We start from the raw sequence: 14,462 nt of genomic DNA on the forward strand, positions 1-14,462 counted from the left end.
ATGGTAGGTAGGGGAAATGCAGTGGATGTGGTGTACTTGGGCTTTTTGGAAGTCTTTGACAAGGTACCACAAAGGATACCATTGGCAAACTTCAGTGACTCCAATTCAAAAGTACTTAATTGCCAAAAAGTGCTTTGGGGTATCTTCAGGTTGTGAAAAGCCCTATATGAATGCAAGTTCTTTGTTTATGCCAGAATGTGCTCAGGTATCAACCCACACGATGTCTGTATCATCTTGGTGGTAATTGGGTAGTTGCACATTGGGAAAAAAAAGCAAACTAATTATGCAAGGTTAAGCTAATTAAGAACCAGAATCCAAAGTAGTTCTTTCACAGCAGGGATTACAGCCTGTTGCCCGAACTGCTTTTAGTTTGCTGGTTATAACAGTTTGCAGGAGCGAGAAAATGGAGCAATCGATGACAACTGATGTTTGAAGCATGGAAATCATGCCACAAATGATACCAAGCAAGGGCACTTTGCAGGACAGAACCTTCAGCAGGCAATGTTGGCTGCTATCAGTTACACTTGTAAGTTTAATTCTACTGACAGCCAAGCTTGGCATTTCATATGTTTCCTTTAATGCATTCTTGGGATTTGGGTGTGGCTGGCATGGGTGATATTTATTACGCTTCCCTAGTTGCCCTGAGCATTGTGCCTTTCTTTTTGGAATTTTGTAAAAGGCTGTTAATACCCCATTAGTCTACTCTCAGTCATCAGCAAAGTAGTGAAAGATTGTCATCAACAGTGCTTTCAAGTGACACTTGCTGACCAATAATCTGCCCACTGATGCTCAGTTTGGGCTTTGACAGAACCACTTGGTGCCAGATCTTGTAGCCTCGGTCCAAACATGAACAAAAAAACTAAGTTCCAGAGGTGAGGGTGACAAGCCCTTGACATCTCCTCTTGACCTTCAGTCACATTTGCCATCATAGAATCCTCCACCGTCAATATCTTGTGTGCTTCCTTTGACCAGAAATGTAATTGGGCCAGCTACATAAATATGGCTATAAGTGTGGGTGGAAGGGTTAATGTCCTGTGGTGGGTGACTCACCTCCTGGCTCCCCGGCACCTTTCCACCATCTCAAGGGCACAAATTGGGAGTGTGTTGGTGCGCTCTTCACTTGCCTAACTGAACACATGATGCTCAGAGTCATCCAGGATATGATGGCCCAATTCATTACTGCTGCCTCATTGTGCTGGTGCTCATCATCTTCAAGATGCACTGCAGCAACTTGCCAAGGCTTCTTTGAGCACACCTCTCAAACACATGACCTCTACCACCGAGTTGAACAAGGCCAGCAGGAGCATGGGAAGGCCACCACCACCAATTTCTCCTCCATCATGCTGACTTTGAAGTACATCGCCGATCCTTCATTATTACTGGTCAAAGCTGTGTACCTTCCTGCTTAACAGCACTGTGGGATTACCTTCATCACATGGACTGCAGCAGTTTAAGAAGGCAGCTCTCCACTAATTAGGGAGAGGCAGTAAATGTTGGTGTTGCCAGCAATGGCTATGTTCTGTAAATGAATAAATAAACAAATGATATAAATGAACAAATGCATAGAAATGAACATTTTCTGGAATAAAGAACTGATTTATTGGCATTGAGGCCTGAGGTTGTTATACCAGCCTGATTCATGCATATAGAAATCCCTTATGAGTTTTTTGTTATTCTCTTTAGCAGTCACATCGCCATGTATCAACTTGCTAGAAGGTTCCCATGGGTAAAATTTTTAAAAATGTACAGCATTATGTTGACTTGCATATTTTTAACTAAAAGGTCACACGTTTGCCCTGACTTTCCTCCCTCCCTGAATATGGTGATTTGTATTGAGCATGGTCCCAAGAGTGCGGGAAGAATCCTTGTTGGTCATTCTTTGTGTGTGCTCCTGGGCAGGAGAAGCCATCAGACTTACCCTGACCTTGTGTATCATTCACATCTCACTGGAATAGGAAATGTGACTGATTATTATTTTAACCCTTCCTGGGATACTGAGGCAAGTTGTCATACTTTTCACTGCCCTGCTGGCTAAGGCCAATCCAGACCATAAATGAGCAGGAAACTAAGGGCAGCACTTCAATTTATATAACACCTTTCATCACCTCAGGTTATCCAAAGCATTTTACGGCCAATGAAATTCTTTTTCAAGTGAAGCCACTATTATAATATAGGAAACGCAGCAGCCAATTTGCCCACAGCAAGGCCCTACAAACAGCAATATGATAATAACCGGATAATCTGTTTCATAGATGTTGGATAAAAGACAAATATTGCCCAGGGGACTGGAGAGAACTTCACTCTTCTTCAACTAGGGTCTTTTATATCCAACTTAGAGGAGGCTTCAGTTAAACACCATGTTTGAAAGATGGCACTCCCTTTGTACTGTACTGGGAATGTCAGCCTAGACATGCGCCGAATGGAAGTTGAACTCACAACCTTCTGACTCGGAGACAAGCTACCAAGTGAGTCCTGGCTGACACCTAACTAGAAAGATGCTCGTGGTGTGTATGGCTCAGTTGCTGATCAAGATGTACATTTACCTACTGAGCCAGAAGGAAACATGTCTAAACTGTTTAATATTTGATATCCCCATTGTTGAGTCTGTTTGACAAGATAGTATATCAGTGCGAGAATCTGGTATTGGGGATGCTCAATATGTATCCTTGCTGGCTATATCTTTGATAGAAGAAAGTGTAATAGTTGTAATTTCTGCTCTATTCCCCCTGTATATCACCTTTAGAGAGCACTTCTTTATTTCAATTGATAACACCTCATTGGTTGGGCAAGGATGGTGATGGGAGAGTTGGGGGAAAGGCCTAGTAATCTAAAAGCTTGTCATGCATTGGGAATCTGAGCTTTTCTTCAGTGGCTTCTAGTGTTGGGGAATTTTTAAACAGGAGAGTTGTTTACTTCTCCAATAGCAGACTTGCGAGCATTAAATTAATCTTTGGAATGAAGGGCGATTAAGGAGAATGAATTGATGAATAATGCATGAAAAGGAAATGTAATATTTCATGTAGTTAGACAGTTACAAAAGAGAAAACCTTAAGTAAGGAGCATTGACTGAGGAGTGAAATAACAGTAGAACTTAAAGACCTTGGGCAGATTACAGTTTCAACCAACTCTACTTCGAGAATGGTGTGAGATAAGAGGCCTTCGATAAACCCCATTAAAGTTTCATGTCAACCTAGTAGAATTCAGAAGAAAACCAAAGGGTTCAACATGGAAACTGGTGAATAATTTGCCTTCTGTAGCTATAGTGTTCAGAATATTGTAGTCAGCGGTTGTGGCGCAAGACTAGCAGCCAAGTTTGAGTTCAAAGCCCAGCCTGGCAAGTTGTGCAATCAAATTTTGTGAATTTATGGGCTGGTACTGGATAAAATGACCAGGAAAGCTCCTCGTTTGTTGTCAAAAGCAGCTGCTTCACAAATGTCCTTCAGGGAAAAGATGCTGTCATTCTCAGCTGGTCTGGGCCCACATGTGGCTCCAGCCCCACACCTTGTGGTTGACTCCAAATGCACTCAGGGCAACTTGAATTGCATGTATATAAAAGTAACCAAAGGTTAGGAGAATAGAGTTCAGAGAACTCCATGTCATAGATTCCTCATTTTTAAGTCCATCTCTTTCATCTTTTATGAATTATAATTTATTTTAATCTGGCAGTGTCTAAGTCTAGGATTTAGCTGGTGACCTTTATTTCATTCATTCACGGGATGTGGGTGTTGCTGGCAATGCCAGTGTTTATCATCCATCCCTATGTAACTTGAGGGGATTGCTAAGCCATTTTATTGAGCAGTCAACCACATTGCTGTGGATCTGGAGTTACATATAGGCCAGACTGGGTAAAGGCAGCGGATTTCCTTTTCTAAAGGACAGTATTGAACCAGCTGGGTTTTCACAATTGGGTACGGGTGGTTTCATGGTCATCAATAATGACACTAGCTTTTCATTCCAGATTGATTTAATAAGCTGAATTTAAATCACCACCCTGCTAGAGGCAAATTTGAATTTGTGTCTCAGGATCATGAGTCCAGGCTGCTGGATTACTAGTCCAGCAACATTACCACTATGCTACCATACCTTTTTGAAGACCAACCTACTGTGTCATGCTGGGCTTGCATTACATTGGATGATTTTGGGTTGTATAAGTGTTTGGGGTTTTCGTGTTGCTCGATTTAGGGAAAGTCCAGACCATGTGTGCTGGGCTGATCTTCTCCCATTCACCATATATCCTACTGCAAGATGATGCTCCAACCAATCTTGAATTTGATTTGATTTTTACCGCACAGTGTAGATATGGCCTGTTTTCCAGAGCGTCTTGATCCAGTCAGATATTTTGCTCTAAGGTCCAATCCCAGAATAATAGAATGCATTATGGTGCATCGTACAAGTGGCAGTGAATGGGTCAGCCTGTACCCATTTCAGAGATTTTGCCCTGAGGATCCCAAAAATACTGAAGGTGATTGAAATTAGTATCTATCGCCAAGGTATAGATGTTACCAAAACTGTAATCCAATGCAATAAGCTACCAATGTTCTGACCACTCCAGTATACTGTACATTACAGGGTTACAGTAATGAACTATAACCAAATGTGGTACGCATTGTGCATGCCTTTATTTGACCCTTCTGTTACTGATGGGAGTTTTTGATCAGTCATTGGTAAACCCAGGCACCTCTCCGTCTACCCTAGGCTGACCAGTGCTCACCAAGCAAAGTGATAAAAAAGAATAAGATTAGCTGGCCTTGGAGGTGAAAAATGTAGTTCAGAGGTCTTGGGTTGGTACCGGTCTGAGCTTGTAATGGGACCCCCAGAGCAAACCAGCTATATCACAGAAATAAAGCAGTAGATCATCTGCATATATCAAATATCATATGTTGTTAATACACCATTGAATCTCCATGACTGTCCTTCTGGAGCTGTATGCTGAGTGATTGCTTGATCACTAGTCACTATTTCTGGTCTCTGCCCTGATACAAGATGTCAGTCAATAGCCCGGAGTATCACCTGCAAATCCATCTGGGAAAATTTTTGAATTCTGCCCCTTAACCTCTGTTTATCTTCCTGTCTTTCCTCCTTTAAGATATTCCTTAAAACTACCTCTGACCTAGCTTTTAGTCACCAGCTGTAATATTTCCTTAAATGGCTCGATGTCACATTTTAATATTCTGTGAAGCACCCTGGGACACTTTACCAGATTAAAGGCACTTATATAAGTACACAATCTATAACCACATGACCTGGCATATCCCCCATTCTACTATTACCATCAAGCCAAGGGATCAACCCTGCTTCAAATAAAGAGTGCAGGAGGGCATGCCAGGAGCAGCACCCGGCAAACCTAAAAATGAAGTGTTAAGCTGGTGAAGCTACAACACAGGACTACTTGCATGCCAAACAGCTTTAGCAGCAAGTGATAGACAGAGCTAAGCTATTCCACAATGAATGGATCAGATCTAAGCTCAGCAGTCCTGCCACATCCAGTAGTGAATGGTGGTGCACAATTAAACAATTCACTGGAGGAGGAGGCTCCACAAATATCCCCATTCTCAATAATGGGGGAGCCCAGCACATCAGTGTAAAAGGTAAGGCTGAAGCATTCACCACAAACTTCAGCCAGAAGTGCCTAGTGGATGATCCATTTTGGCCCCCTCCAGAGGACCCCAGCATCACAGGTGCCAGTCTTCAGCCAATTCGATTCAATCCATGTGATATCAAGAAATGGCTGAAGGCACTGGATACAGCAAAGGCTATGGGCCCTGACAATATTCCAGCAATAGTACTGAAGACTTATGCTCCAGAACTTGCCGCACACCTACCTGTTCCAGTACATCTACAACACTGGCATCTACCCAGAAATGTTGAAAATTGCTCAGGTATGTCCTTTCCAGAAAATGCAGGACAAATCCAACCCAGCCAATTACTGCCCCATCAGTCTACTCTCGATCATCAGTAAAGTGATGGAAGGGGTTATCAACAGTGCTATCAAGCGGCACTTGCTTAGCCATAGCTTGCTCACTGATGCCCAGTTTGAATTCTGCCAGGGCCACTCAGCTCCTGACCTCATTACAGCTTTGGTTCAAACATGGACAAAAGAGCTGAACTCCAGAGATGAGATGAGGTGACTGCCCTTGAGATCAAGGCCACATTTGACTGAGTGTGGCATCAAGGAGCTATGGCAAAACTGGAGTCAATGGGAATCAGGGGGAAACTCCCCGCTGGTTGGAGTCATACCTAGCACAAAGGAAGATGGTTGTGGTTGTTAAGAGGTCAGTCATCTCAGTTCCAGGATATCACTGCAGGAGTCCCTCAGGGTAGTGTCCTAGACCCAACCACCTTCAGCTGCTTCATCAATGACCTCCCATCATAAGGTCAGAAGTGGGGATGTTCGCTGATGATTGCACAATGTTCAGCACCATTCATGACTCCTCAGATGCTGAAGCAGTCCATGCCCAAATGCAGCAAGTCCTGGACAATATCCAGGCTTGGGCCGACTGACAGGTAACAAGTGCCAGGCAATGGCCATCTCCAACAAGAGAGAATCTAACCATTGCCCCATGATATTGAAAGACATTTCCATCGCTGAATTCCCCACTATCAACAGCCTGGGAGGTTACCATTGACCAGAAACTGAACTGGACTAGCCATATAAATACTGTAGCTACAAGAGCAGGTCAGAGACTAAGAATCCTGTGGCAAGTAACTCATCTCCTGACTCTCCACAGCCTGTCCACCATCTACAAGACACAAGTCAGGAGCGTGATGGAATACTCTGCACTTGCCTGGGTGAGTGCAGCTCCCACAACACTCAAGGAGCTTAACACCATCCAGGATAAAGCAGCCCACTTGATTGGAACTGCATCCACAAACACTCACTCCCTCCACCATCGATGCACAGTAGCAGCAGTGTGTACCATCGACAAGATGCACTACAGGAATTCACCAAGGCTCCTTAGCCAGCACCCTCCAAACCCACGAACACTACCATCTAGAAGGACAAGGGCAGCAGATACACGGGAACACCACCACCTGGAAGTTCCCCTTCAAGCCACTCACCATCCTTATTTGGAAATATATCGCCGTCCCTTCACAGTCGCTGGGCCAAAATCCTGGAACTCCCTCCCTAACAGCACTATGGGTGTACCTACACCACCTGGACTGCAGCGGTTCAAGAAGGCATCTCACCACCACCTTCTCAAGGGCAATTAGGGATGGGCAATAAATGCTAGCCTAGCCAGCAAAGCCCACACCCTATGAATGAATAAAATAAAAACGTTGCAGCACTGAAATCATGGCAAGTGGAACTTTTGCAAAGCTGTGTTTATGCTTTAGTTCTGTTTTTCTGGCTGAGGATTAGATTCGAAAATTGGTTTGAATACACACATGGGATGGGTATTGCACAATCCTTGTGATGTGTGTAATGCAGTCATTTGTTGCTGAATGAATAGACACATTACACTGTCTCTCGGAGATCTCTACCATGTTATGTGAGGTGCTCTGAATGATTGGAAGATTAATCATTAGCGTTACCACCACGCAACTTCAGCCCTGCTTGCTATCCTGTGGACGATGTGATTAATTATAATTAAAGCTCTCTGCCTATTCACATAATGCAAGCGATGTAAAGCAAATTTCCACCGGATCTTGTTTAGATTCAGAGAATGAATGCTTTGACCATGTTTGAAATAATTCCTGATCCAATCATTTCTTTGCACCATCTGCCGCTAGTTATTTTATTACCAGATTTTAATTGAATCTCATTATATAAAAATGTTTTTTTAATTCTGATGCAGCTTTGTGAGGCACTAAAATGGCAGGCAGGAAGTACAAGCGCACTTATGACCAAAAGATGCTACCTTGTATACTGGGGCAGGACCAAGAAGAGGCATCCTTTACCACACCTGAAACAGGCATTAGGCCATTAGCAAATGCGTACATGGGGCCGAATGCTTGCCTCAGGGCCTTGTTTCACCAGCACTCTAAACACCACTAGATAAAAGAAAAAAGTTGTGTTTGTCATAATCTCTACCACTCCTGGTCCTGAGAGCCCTGACACCCAGGTCTTGGCCTTGACATCCGATCACCCTCTTCAACCACACAACAGTGCATCTGAGATCCATGATCTCTTGCTCTGCCCCATGATCATGGTCTCTGACCATGATCCAATCCAACTACTTACCTGTGCAGTGGGGCATTAATCTATGCAGTCTCCTACTCCAACACATTATTTCTTGGTGAGGTCCAAGGCCTAAAATCCAATGCTCCTCATGTCCCACTTTTGAGTGCGGGGTAGTAACATGGTAGGAGGTTGGGAAAATATAGTGCAAATTTTAATCTGCTTCAATTATTGCATTCATATTTGAAGTTGATTTGCAATGAATGACCCATAACCACTGGAGTTTCAATATCATTGCACTACATTAGAATGATTTATTTTCCTTCTTTGTTTTTAGTGGTTTGGAGTAATTATTTTTATTCTTACACTTAGAGTAGAGCTGTGTGTGGAAAATAGAATTTTCCAATTTTTGGCCTCCTATCATCTGCACACCAAGATTCAACTTCTGTAAATGTTCAGAGGAAGGAGTATTGGCAGCCCTGTCTCAAAGTTTGTGGGGACACCGAAACAGTAAGTGTGATTAATATGGTGGTGGAGAGGCTTTTGGCTGTTTGGAGAGGTGGGCAGATGATTAGTTGCAGCAGTTTAATGTGGATAAGTGTATAGCCATGGACTTGAAGAAGCAGAGGGCTTATAGGATTAATGAGCAAATATTACCAAATAAAGGAAGGGATCTCAGACGCCAAAGCATTGGGCGGGATTTTCCGGTCCCGTCTGCGGCCGGGATTTTTTAGCGCCATCGCAAACCAATGGACATCTGACTGCCTTCCCATCTGTTCCTATCTGTGACAGGTGCCACCGCGGGGGGCAGGACTGGAAAATCCCAGCCAATGTCTACATAATGTCAAGAACGTAAATAGGACCCGACATTGTATAAAAAGAATATGGCTTAAATTGAAGAATGTTTCCATGCCTGTTGTTTAGAGCATTAATCAGGCCACAATTAATAGTATTGTGTGCTGTTCTGTACCCCTTACTGCAAGGAAGAAAGGTACTGGAATAATTAGAGGACTAGAGAGCACACCATATGAGGACAGTCTCCCATTGGAGAGGGCAATTGACATTTCCAAACTAATAAGGTTCAGGGATGGTAGAGGAGCAGTTGAGGGGTATTTGATTTGATGCAGAACAGGGAGACATTAGTATAAATTGAAAAGAGTTGAGGAGTAAAAAAGCATCACTTCACCAAAAGAACAGGTCTATAGAAGACCTTACCGAGGAATATTGTAGAGGCATCTAGTGCAGGTCATTTAGGACACTTACATCCCTGCTGATTTGGGCAAGCATGCTGGAGAAATACATCACGGGTTACAACTGTGAGGAAGGCAGGCCCATGGACAGTTGATTCTTTTCATCCTCAGTAATTTGCTTTAATTTCAGTCTGAGAAAAGCACTTCGACTGTGGTGAGCAGGGACGTGAAATAAATCAGTTATCACTCCTTTGAACGAATGATGTCAGTGGGATAATGTTTCAAGCTCTTGTAATGCAAGCCCTTGGGGGTTACTTAATCGGGAGACTGGAAAAAAGATCATATGATTTTTCTGAAGTACGTTTAACTCAATTGCCACTTGTTTTATTTTGAATCTGCTTTCTCCTCCTTCCCCATCTTTTCTTCATATTTTTGCCATTATGAAAATAAAACTGATGTTAAACAAATGAAGCTGTTTCCCCAGTGCCCCAGCAAATTAACCCAATGGTTATCTAGGTCAATCAGACCAGCAACATCCCTTATCAATCAACAATAGCAATTTGCATTTATACAGCACCTTTAATGTAGTGAGATATACCAAGATGCTTTGCACGAGTGTTATCAAAAACATTTGACAGCAGGCAGCAGGGGAGGCATTGAGACAGGTGACCAAAAGCTTGGTCAATGAAGTAGTTATTAAGAAGCATCTTAAAGGAGGCAGGGAGGCTTATGGGGTGAATTTTAGAGATTCAGGCTTAGGCAGCTGAAGGCATGGCTGTCAGTCATGGATTGATGGAAACCAGGGATTCGCAAGAGCCAGAATTGGAAGACTGCAGAGATTTCAGAGGGTTGCAGGGCTGGAGGAGGCCAAAATCTGCAGAGCAGCATGGCCATGGAAGGATTTGAAAACAAGGATTAGAATTTAAAAATGTATTGCCAAACCATTGTTGGTCAGCAAACATGGGGGTCTCAACGAACAGGACTTGGTGTGAGTCAGGATCCCCAGTTTGTGGAAATCCAAAACAAAAACAATTACCTGGAAAAACTCAGCAGGTCTGCCAGCATCGGTGGAGAAGAAAAGAGTTGACGTTACGAGTCCTCATGACCCTTCGACAGTTCAGTTGGTCGAACTTGGCTAAGAAATCAGTCATAGTGGAATGGTTAACCTCAGCTGGGTTAGTGTCTGACTGCTATGAGCATGTGGTAGAACTTTTGAAGGAAGTGAATAAGATGCATTCTGGACAAGTAAGCAGAAATGTACCACAGTGAGGCATGGTGGGTGGAAAAATGCAGTAAAAATAAAATTATCTTGTGAAAACACTACACCAATGGAGTTTCTATGGGGGGTGGGAGTAGAAACAAAAATATAAATATATCATATAAATGGCTGGGAAAAAGAAGTTTGGAGAGAAAATGAACATCCTCTGATCTTTCTCATTACCTAAAGCTGCTCATCTCCAGTGTAGCATTTTCCAATTCTGCTTCAGCCCCTCTCCTGAACTGTGCCCATACATGTGTCAATCATTGGTTTTCATCTTGCACTCTGCATAAACTCCAACTGTTTCAAAATACAGCCTGTATCTTGTCCTGTGCCAAATCCTACCCATAACTCTTCCCCTGACTCCACCCACTGATCTACATTCGGCCCTGGTCCCACCACAATGTAAAATTCTTACCCTTGCCTTCCAGCCCCTCCATAGCCTCACAGCATTGTTACTTTCTCCAGCCTTGTACTCACCCCCACAACCTTCCAGCTTCCAGCTGTCCTTTTGTGCCTGCTTCCTCACTTTGCCCCATTGTTGTTGTTGGACCCTGGATCCTATTATTTCTTACAACCTCTTTGTCTCGCCGTCTCTCGCCACCTTTTGAGGGAGAAAATAAATCTTGCTTCAACTAAGTTTATGATCACTCATCCCAATTTTTCCCCTGATGTCCGTTCTTTTATCTTCTTTTAAATTCTTTCATGGGATGTGGGCATCCCTGGCAAGACCAGTATTTGTTACCCTTCCCTAATTACCCTAGAATTGAATGCCTTGCTAGAGGGCAGTTAAGAGTTAACCACAATGCTGTGGGTCTGGAGTCACATGTAGGCCAGACCAAGTAAGGGCAGCAGATTTCCTTCCCTAAAGGCCATTAGTGAACCAGGTGGGTTTTTAACAACAATCGATGCTAATTTCATGGTCACCATTACTGAGACTAGCTTTTCAATTCCAGATTTTTTTATTAATTGAATTTAAATTCCGCCAGTTGCCATGGTGGGATTTGAATCCATGTTCCCAGAACATCAGCCTGGGCCTCTGGATTATTAATCCAGTGGCATTGCCACTACACCACCATCTCCACTATTTCTTTCCATGGGGCAGAATTTTCCCATTGGCGTGCTGGGGCGGGATCCGGATGCCAACACGTAAAATGACGCACAGTGATGTCGGGCGAGCATCCCAACGTCACTGCGCACCATCGCAATATTTCGTTGGGCGGGCGTGCGATGATATCCGATGCGTGCCTGCCATTAATTAACAGACTACTTAAGGTCCCTGAGGAGCCACTTAACGGCGATTTTTTGGCATGCATGCAATCATCAGGTCGTCGCACTGGCCCGTTGAGCCAGTGGGTAGGACACATTTGTAAAAACCTCATCCATGGGCAGGATAAGAGGGCTCAGTGGGGTTGCGAGTGTGCTGTGTCAAATATTTAATTTGCAAAGTTACTGATACTTTCTTGTGTGAGCTGCAATACTTCAAAACACATACCAGCTGCTTTATCTGGACTGACAACATTTAGGTCAGCACTCTGCAGTGAAGAGTTGTTTCTGGGCCTGCAGGTTTCTGGAAACCTTCTCTTAGCCTGGGAATGGGAGTTGAACTCTCCACTGGAGGCACCTCCGCTGAGGAGGAGGGTTGGGGGGGTTGGGGGGGTGCTAGAAGGGGGAGGAGGCCAGGAGTGCACATTCAGCCTCCAGGGGAGTCACCTTTGGGAAAAGAGGCACAGGCACAAGGGGTGCAGGGCCAAGGGGTAGTCCAAGGCAGAAGGGGCCGCAGAAGATGCCACTATCCAGCTGCCAGGGTATACAGGCGGTGAAGCAGCTACCTCAATATGACTGAGGTGCAGCACCAAAGGAAGCTCCGCCTCTCAAGGGAGATAGTTAACTATATCTGTCAGATGATTGGGCCTGAGATCTCTGCTAACTGTGTGGGTGGACACCTCATTCCAGTGGCTCTGAAGGTCACAGCTGCCCTCAACCTCTATGCCTCTGGCTCCTTCCAGGGATCGGTGGATGATCTTTGCGGTGTCTCCCAATCAGCTGTCCGCACTTGTGTCAAGCAGGTCATAGGCGCTCTGTTCAGCCGTGCATTGACCTTTATCCAGTTCTGTTGGGACCAGGCAAGCCAGATACAGCGAGGCAGAGGCTTCGCAGCCAGTGCATCCCCCTGCATCCAGGGTGCAATAGACTGCACACATGTGGTCATCAAGGCGCCAGCAGGTTAGCCCGGTGCCTTCATCAACAGGAAGGGCTTCCACTCCAAGAACGTGCAGATAGTGTGTGATCACAGGATGCAGATTCTACAAGTCTGTGCAAGGTACCCAGGCAGCTCCCATGACACCTATGTCTTCAGTCACTCCCAGATGCCGGGGCTCTTCAGTGCTCCAGCCCGACTTGATGGATGACTGCTGGGTGACAAGGGCTGTCCCCTCAGAAGATGGCTCATGATACCTCTCCACCATCCAAGAACAGAATGATAATAATAGGAACCACACCTCCACAAGGGCTGTGGTGGAGAGAACCATTGGTCTTCTCAAAATGTGCTTCTGATGCCTGGACCATTCAGGGGGCGCACTCCAGTACCCCCCAGGTCATGTGTCGCTGATAGTGGTTGCATGCTGCACTCTCCACAATCTTGTGCTTGAAAGGGGGGACGCTGTGGACAAAGATGATGTAGACGCAATGGGCTGCGGCTGCACACGATGAGTCCAGCAGTGAGTCCGAGGATGAGCATGCACAGGGAAATGCTGAGGGGGCAGACGCTGACCTGGACATACTCCAGGGAGGCAGGGACACCCAGGAGGCTTTAATCCAATGAACCTTCAGCTAGCACACCACATATGGACCTCCAGGACAAGCCTGGGCTGCAGGTTCTATACTCAATAGCTAAGTGCAAAACCTGCCTGGTTAGGAACATTAACTAAGGGCCTTGTCAATAAAGCTGAATGTCCCACAAATCACTCATAACATTACTGGTAACCATCTATCTGCAGAAGAAAAGAGGCACCCTCAGCCATGGTGACATGTCTGAATTTAATGGTATAACAAAAGGAACTTAAGAGAACAAAATAACAAAGGTGTTCAACATCACACCAACTCATAAAGACCTTATTGTGGGCCAACACAAAAGCACTAGTGAAAAACCCATGGTGTTCCTAAGGTGCTTTATTTCTACCTTTTCGGGTGCTACGTCTTGGTGCTGCCGCCTTGCTGGGAGTGGCATCTGAGATAGCCTGCTGACTCTGCTGTCCTGTTGGCCTCAATGACCTTGGCGGACGTCCTCTGGCCCGTGAAGCCTGTGCTGGCCCAGCCAGGGAGGGAGCTGCCAGGTCCACAGCTGGCATCTCCCCAGACATTACAGCCTCATTGGATGCAACACTCACTGGCAGAGGGGCGGAGGAGCTGCTGCCCTCATCTGGAGCGACCTGAGAAGTGCCTGCAGAGACGACAGGCAGCTGCTACACCGACGTGAGGTGAGGTCATTTCGGACCTCCCTGCTCACCGTGAATGGTTGGGCTGGGAAACTTGGTGCCCAGACCATCTCCCACACTGGCACTAACCAGCTGAGGTCAATGCCAATGTGAGGGCTTGCTGGTTCGAGCGCATCCCCAGGATGCCCTGATTGGTCTCCTGGCAGAGCCTCTCCATGAGAGTTGCCACTCTCTCCATGGAGGACGCATGGCACTCGGACATGAGGCTTATTGCATTGGCATTAGTCCACATAGACTCCTTCACCACGGACACCAAGCCAAGCATAGCCTCATGTATCTCCCCCAGATGCTCCCACACACCCGGCCACATTTCCTGCGTTTGCTGCATTGTGGACGACTCCAGAGGTACATCATCAGGCACCAACTGAGCATGTGCCTGGTCTCCTGCTGTCCTCCAA

General features: G+C 45.3%; 1 protein-coding gene across 6 annotated transcripts in view; it reads left to right on the top strand.

Moving 5' to 3' along the window:
- The window catches only part of LOC121275928 (E3 ubiquitin-protein ligase znrf2-like), a 189,933-nt gene that overhangs the window by 87,546 nt on the left and 87,925 nt on the right, over window positions 1-14,462 (top strand). The gene's annotated exons all lie outside the window — the stretch shown is intronic.

The sequence above is a fragment of the Carcharodon carcharias genome, chromosome 3 (assembly GCF_017639515.1).
Source record: "Carcharodon carcharias isolate sCarCar2 chromosome 3, sCarCar2.pri, whole genome shotgun sequence".
Taxonomy (NCBI): domain Eukaryota; kingdom Metazoa; phylum Chordata; class Chondrichthyes; order Lamniformes; family Lamnidae; genus Carcharodon; species Carcharodon carcharias.